General features: G+C 42.3%; 1 non-coding gene across 1 annotated transcript; it reads right to left on the minus strand.

The window, feature by feature from the left end:
* Window positions 1-1,961: 1,961 nt before the first annotated feature.
* Window positions 1,962-2,068, minus strand: LOC141688207 (small nucleolar RNA R71). The gene has a single exon (XR_012561666.1). It is a non-coding gene; the product is annotated as a small nucleolar RNA R71 (small nucleolar RNA).
* Window positions 2,069-7,799: the final 5,731 nt, after the last annotated feature.

Here is a 7,799-nt window from a genome sequence, read left to right on the forward strand (position 1 = left end):
AAGCCTTGGCATGTGTTCACCATTGAGAGAGGAAAGAAAGGGGCAGATTACGTCGAAAAAACGGAGCAAACTCAGGAATTTTCCAGTAGGGTCCTGAGCGCCCGCTCAGCTATGCTGAGTGGCCGCGCAGAAAGCTGAGCGCCCGCTCAGCTATGTTGAGCGGCCGCGCAGGGTTGGGAAATTAAATAATTATTTTTAGACTTCTACTTCTGTTTGGCTTCCAACTTCTATGTAATCTGAGTTTTATGGGACTAGTATATAAGTAGATTTGGAGACGTTTTTCATGAGGTTGGATCGTGGTATTAAGCAAGGAGCGAAGGAGATAAGGAAGAAGGCCGTTTTAGCACACAACAATGAAGAGGAATCATATTTTCTTGTGATTCTTGTTTCGTTGTAACGTTGGATGCTAGTTTTCTTACTTTGAACCTATTTACTCTTGTGACGTACTCTGGTTTAATATAATTAGTTTAGTTATTATTTTCTTGTGTTTGTTTATCATGATTTCATATGAACCCATGATGACGATAAGTGCTATTATGGGCTAATCGTGATCATGGGGTTGCAATGGATTTACTATGGAATTCTTTAGTTAATTGTTTAATACTTTAGTGTGTGATGATTGTATGATATCTAGTATTGGTTGTGCGTATTCGTCTTATGTGCGTCGCGAACATATAAGATAGGGTGTTAATCTCTTGTGAAGCGACGGTGGATCTTGAGATTTAGAACTTGCCATGCTAGCATAGGTTCATGTACGGTGTGCATGATTAGTGGGTAACTCTAACAGTTTTATTTGCCCTGTGTAATCAAAAGGAATAACTTGTGCTTAAATCATTGTGTTGTCAATTTCTGTAGACATATAGGAACTCAACATAATTGATGCCTATTCAACTTCTATCTTAATTGTGGATGCTTGGTAGAATGGTATTAGTACAATGAAAGTTGGCTTTTATCAGTTTCGTGTTATTCGATTAATATCATCACTGTCACATGCTAAAGGTAATAACAATAACTATTGGAGGAAGTAGTAATGAAATTGTGATCTCATGAGTGTTTTAATATTGTTAATTTGAAGTGTTAATTAAGTGATTAATTAAGTAATTAATTGTAGTTAATATTTAGTCAACAATTCTAAGTGTTAGTGTCTTAACATTGAGAAGTAATCATACATTGGTGCGTGAGTTTAATTAGACAATAATTAGTCTGAGTCTCTGTGGGAACGAACTAGAAAGTATTCTATATTACTTGTGAATGCGTATACTTGCGTGAATATTAGCGCGTGTTTTCGCCCTAACAAGTTTTTGGCGCCGCTGACGGGGACTCGGCGTATTTGTTTATTTTATGTACTTACCATCATTGGTCATAGGACTCAGTGATTAGGACGTAGTTGTTACTTATTGTTTCCGGTTGTGTTTCAGGTATTTTAGCGAGCGTTTATGCAAACTCGTTCTCGTACTCGCAAGAGGACTTTAGATACAGCTGAGGAGACAGACGAAGTTCTTGATATTCCGGAGAAGTTAGATTTTGAAGATTCGGATTCAGGAACTGAGCGGAAAGAACCAGTAATCATGGGTGATCGTATTATTCAGGCTGATCCAGCTCTTATGGATTTTTCTCGGCCAAAAATTGATGACATTCAGTCAAGTATTCTTCATCCGGCTATTCAAGCTAACACCTTTGAAATCAAGCCGGGCACTATTCAGATGGTGCAGAATTCTGTTTCTTTTGGAGGAGCTGCGACTGAAGACCCCAACATGCACATAAGGAATTTTGTCGAGATCTGCAGCACTTTCAAGTATAATGGCATGACTGATGAGGCTATCAAGCTGAGGCTTTTCCCATTCTCACTGAGGGACAAAGCTAAGGACTGGTTACATTCTGAACCAGCTGGGTCCATCACTACTTGGCAAGATCTTGCGCAAAAGTTTCTGGTGAAGTTTTATCCGATGGCAAAGACTGCTGCTATGAGGAGTGCTCTTACTCAGTTTGCGCAGCAACCTTCAGAATCTATGTGCGAAGCTTGGGAACGCTACAAGGAAATGTTGAGGAAGTATCCACATCATGGAATGCCCGATTGGATGGTGATCACTGGGTTCTATAATGGTTAGGGGGCCCAATCTCGGCCCATGCTCGATGCAGCAGCTGGAGGCGCCTTATGGGCTAAAAGCTATACTGAGGCTTATAATCTTATCGAGACTATGGCTGCAAATGAGCATCAAAACCCAACTCAGAGGATGATGCCTGGGAAGGTAGCGGGTATTCTGGAAGTTGATGCAGCCACCGCTATTGCAGCGCAGCTTCAAGCGCTGTCAATGAAGGTTGATTCTCTGGCTACATATGGAGTTAATCAAATAGCTATGGTTTGTGAGCTTTGTGCAGGTTCTCATGCTACGGATCAGTATTCTCTTGTCAACGAATCTGTTCAGTATGTGAATAATTATCAGCGACAACAGCAGCCTGTGCCAGCTACTTATCATCCTAATAACAGAAATCATCCAAATTTCAGCTGGGGTAATAATCAGAATGCTATTCAGCCACCATATCAGCAAGGTGTGAGTAAATAGTTTAATCCACCTGGATTCCAGCAAACACAGCAGTATGCTCAAAGGCAATCATATCCTCAACAGGGAAGTGCAGCTGCACCTACTAGTGCTAATTTTGAGGAACTTAAGCTATTATGCAAGAGTCAGGCGGTTTCTATCAAGACCTTGGAAAATCAAATCGGTCAAATAGCCAATGCAGTGCCCAATCGTCTACCTGGCACACTTCCCAGTGACACGGAAGTACCAGGCAGGAAGGAAGCTAAAGAGCAAGTCAAGGCTATTACCTTAAGGTCTGGGAAAGTTGCTGATGCTGAAAAGCCAAAAGAAGGAGAAGCTAAAATTAGAGATGAAGAAGCTAAGCAAAAGGAGAAAGCGGCGGAACCAAGGAAGACTATTGTTGAATACACTCTGCCTGAGGGTAATACAGGGGAAAAACAGCTCTATCCTCCACCACCTTTTCCTAAAAGATTGCAGCAACAAAAGCTGGATAAACAGTTCAGTAAGTTTCTGGAGGTGTTCAAGAAATTTCACATCAATATACCTTTCGCTGAGGCTCTGGAGCAAATGCCTAGTTATGCGAAGTTTATGAAGAGTATTCTTTCAAGGAAGGTGAAACTGGATGACCTTGAGACCGTTGTTCTCACGGAAGAATGCAGCGCTGTTCTGCAGCAAAAGTTACCTCCAAAGCTTAAAGATCCAGGTAGCTTCACCATTCCTTGCACCATTGACAAGTTGACTTTTGACAAGTGCCTTTGTGATTTGGGAGCAAACATCAATCTGATGCCGTTGTCGATCTTTAAAAAGTTGGATTTGCCTGATCCAAAACCCACATACATGTCTCTACAATTGGCTGATCGTTCTATTACTTACCCAATGGGCATAGTGGAGGATGTGCTAGTCAAGGTGGATAAACTCTTCTTTCCTGCAGATTTTATTATTCTGGATTTTGAGGAAGATAAGAAGATTCCCATAATCTTGGGAAGACCTTTCTTGGCTATTGGCCGTACCTTGATAGATGTGCAGAAAGGTGAACTTACTATGCGGGTACAAGATCAGGATGTGACCTTCAACGTCTTCAAGGCAATGAAATTTCCTACAGAAGATGAGGAGTGCTTAAAAGTGGATGTGATTGATTCTACGGTTACTTCGGAACTCGATCGCATGCTAATGTCTGATGCATTGGAAAAGGCCTTAGTGGGGGATTTTGACAGTGATGATGAAAATGGCAATGAGCAATTACAATATCTAAATGCTTCTCCCTGGAAGCGAAAGCTAGACATGCCGTTTGAATCTCTTGGTACTTCTGACCTCAAGAATGCTGAAGGAAAGCTCAAACCATCAATAGAGGAAGCACCTACCTTGGAGCTCAAGCCATTACCTGAACACTTGAGGTATGCTTTTTTAGGTGATGCATTTACTTTACCTGTTATTATTGCATCTGACCTTTTAGGTAGTGAGGAAGACAAACTCTTAAGGATTTTGAGAGAATTCAAATCGGCTATTGGATGGACCATAGCAGATATCAAGAGGATCAACCCTTCATATTGTATGCATAAAATTCTGCTAGAGGAAGGTAGTAAGCCGACTGTTGAACAACAGCGCAGACTTAATCCTATCATGAAGGAGGTGGTGAAGAAAGAAATTCTGAAATGGCTAGATGCAGGCATCATTTATCCTATTTCTGACAGTTCTTGGGTGAGCCCCGTATAATGTGTACCTAAGAAATGAGGTATCACTGTGGTAGCAAATGAGAAGAATGAGCTCATCCCCACTCGAACAGTTACAGGATGGAGAGTATGCATGGATTATCGAAAGTTGAACAAAGCCACGAGGAAGGATCACTTCCCTCTTCCATTCATTGATCAGATACTTGACAGGTTGGCTGGTCATGAGTATTATTGTCTTCTGGATGGCTATTCAGGGTATAATCAGATTTGTATTGCACCAGAGGATCAGGAAAAGACTACATTCACTTGTCCATTTGGCACATTTGCTTTTCGCAGAGTTTCGTTTGGGTTATGTGGTGCCCCGGCCACTTTTCAGAGATGTATGATGGCTATATTCTCTGACATGATTGGAAATAATGTCGAGGTGTTCATGGACGACTTCTCCATCTTTGGACATTCGTCTGATGAATGTTTGAATAATCTTCGTGCCGTACTCAAAAGGTGCGTGGAAACTAATTTGGTGCTCAATTGGGAGAAATGTCATTTCATGGTGCGTGAAGGCATTATTCTTGGGCATAAGGTCTCTAGCAAAGGTCTGGAGGTGGACAAGGCCAAGGTGGGAGTCATTGAAAATCTTCCACCACCTATTTCTGTGAAGGGAATCCGTAGTTTTCTTGGTCATGCGGGTTTTTATCGGCGATTCATCAAGGACTTTTCAAAGATATCTAAGCCGTTGTGCAATTTGCTCGAGAAAGATGTGCCTTTCAAATTTGATGATGAATGTTTGGCGGCATTCGAGACTCTCAAGAAGAGTTTGATCACTGCACCAGTTATTACAGCACCAGATTGGACAGAGCCGTTTGAAATGATGTGTGATGCGAGTGATTATGTGGTAGGTGCAGTTCTGGGGCAGCGCAAGAATAATCTCTTTCATGTGGTCTATTATGCGAGTAAGACCTTAAATGGGGCCCAAATGAACTACACCACTACGGAGAAGGAGCTCTTGGCTATAGTCTTTGGTTTTGAGAAATTTCGATCTTATCTTCTTGGGACTAAAATAACAGTATTCACTGATCATGCGACCATTCGCTATTTGGTTTCCAAGAAGGATTCGAAGCCGAAACTCATTCGTTGGGTGCTCTTACTTCAGGAATTTGAGTTAGAGATCAAGGATCGAAAAGGTACTGAGAATCAAGTAGCTGACCATCTCTCTAGGTTGGAGAATCCCGAGTCTGCTTCACAATAAGGACATTAATCAATGAATCTTTTCCGGATGAGCAGTTGTTCGCAGTTCAGGAGGAAGAGCCATGGTTTGCAGATATTGTAAACTATCTTGTCAGCAATATAATGCCTCCTAATTAGACCTCAGCTCAAAAGAAGAAGTTTCTGCATGAGGTGAAGTGGTATATGTGGGATGAACCATATTTGTTGAGACAAGGAGCTGACCAGATCATCAGGAGATGTATCCCGTTCTGTGAGACGGATGGGATATTACGGGACTGCCACTCCACGATTTATGGTGGACACTATGGTGGTGAGAAGACGGAAGCTCGTATTCTGCAAGCAGGTTTTTTCTGGCCTACTTTGTTTAAGGATGCTCATCAGTTTGTTTTAAGGTGTGATCGTTGCCAAAGAGTGGGAAATTTGACGAGAAAGGATGAGATGCCGTTAAATGTGATGCTTGAAGTCGAGGTCTTTGATGTTTGGGGAATCGATTTTATGGGGCCTTTTGTCTCATCCTGCAATAATCAGTACATCTTACTGGCAGTCGATTATGTCTCAAAATGGGTAGAAGTCAAAGCTTTACCGACAAATGATGCAAAGGCAGTGCTGAATTTTCTTCATAAACAGATTTTCACAAGGTTTGGAACACCTCGGGTAATCATAAGTGATGAAGGGTCGCATTTCTGCAACCGTAAGTTCACTTCTATGATGCAGCGTTATAATGTGAATCATCGAGTTGCTATTGCCTATCATCCGCAAACAAATGGTCAAGCGGAAGTGTCTAACAGAGAGATAAAGCGCATTCTAGAGAAGGTTGTTTGTCCATCAAGGAAAGATTGGTCCTTAAAGCTCGATGAAGCTGTTTGGGCTTACAGAACAGCATACAAAACTCTACTTGGTATGTCCCCGTTTCAGTTGGTATACGGTAAGGGATGTCATTTACCTGCGGAGGTTGAGCATAAGGCCTACTGGGCGTTGAAAAAGTTGAACCTGGATTTAGATGCAGCTGGTAAGAAAAGAATGCTTCAGCTTAATGAACTAGATGAATTTCGACTTCAAGCGTACGAGAATAACAAAATGTACAAGGAAAAGGTGAAGAGGTGGCACGATAGGAAGCTACATCCTAAGTTATTCGTGCCGGGGCAACAAGTTCTCTTATTCAACTCTCGTCTCCGACTTTTTCCTGGGAAGTTGAAATCAAGGTGGTCTGGACCTTTTATTGTCAAAACTGTGTTTCCACATGGAGCGGTGGAAATTTTTGAGAATGATTCGGACCAAACATTCAAGGTTAATGGTCAGCGTTTGAAGCACTACTATGGGGACATGGAAAACCGAGAAGTGGTTAGTGCCATTTTATTGACTACTTGAGAAAGGTACGCAACGTCAAGCTAATGACGAAAAAGAAGCGCTGCGTGGGAGGCAACCCATGATTTGTTGTTACAGGAACCCTTAGATGTTAATAACCTATCCAAAAACACAAAAAAATCAGAAAAACGAGACTGAATTTTTTTTTTCCAGTGACCCCCTGAGCGCCCGCTCAGCTCTGCTGAGCGACCGCTCAAGGGTCGGCTGCCAGAATTTTTTTTACAGTTCATAAAAATACAAAAAAAATCAGAAATTTAAAAAACCCAACACAGCCCATAAACCCACGATTTGTTCCTACTACCCCATCATTTTATCCCTCAACCCCACTCCTAATCTAATTTAACCTAATCCACACCCTATATATACATACACCTATCCTACATATCTCCCATAAACTTTCTACACTTAAACTCTCTCCCAAACACAAAAACTCAGTTCTTAAACACTTTTATTCAAGATTCAATGGCACCCAAGAGAGCACGAACTATTGATAGCAGCAGCATAGTCCCTACTGCTGATTCATCGAGGGGTACTGCTGCAAGGCCTCGTTCGAATGACAGAGCTGCGGAGGAGGAGTACACTAGGCTTTTGGGGAAGCCGATTCTGAAGAAGAGAGGGTTTTTACCATCGGGGAGGGATGGTGAGTTGCTACCCATGATTGCAGAGAAGGGGTGGATAGCTTTTTGTGAGTCGCCCGAAGCAGTGCCGATGAGCGTGGTTCGCGAGTTCTATGCGAACGCAAAGGCCGAAAAGAATGGGTTTTCTGTGGTCCGAGGGTTGACGGTTGATTATCACCAGCGGCGATTCGCCGTGTGATTGGGAAGTGAGAGAGAAAGCCCGAGGAGGAGAACTGGAATGAGAAGACTGCTAAGGATTTGACTTGGATTTGATTTGTGCTACTCTCTGTAGGCCGGGCACAGTTTGGACCTTCAAGACCGGCACTAATGAGTATCGTCACTTCCCGGCGATCGCTATGAACAGGTATGCCCGTGCATGGAAT

Source organism: Apium graveolens, chromosome 9, assembly GCF_009905375.1.
Source record: "Apium graveolens cultivar Ventura chromosome 9, ASM990537v1, whole genome shotgun sequence".
Classification (NCBI taxonomy): domain Eukaryota; kingdom Viridiplantae; phylum Streptophyta; class Magnoliopsida; order Apiales; family Apiaceae; genus Apium; species Apium graveolens.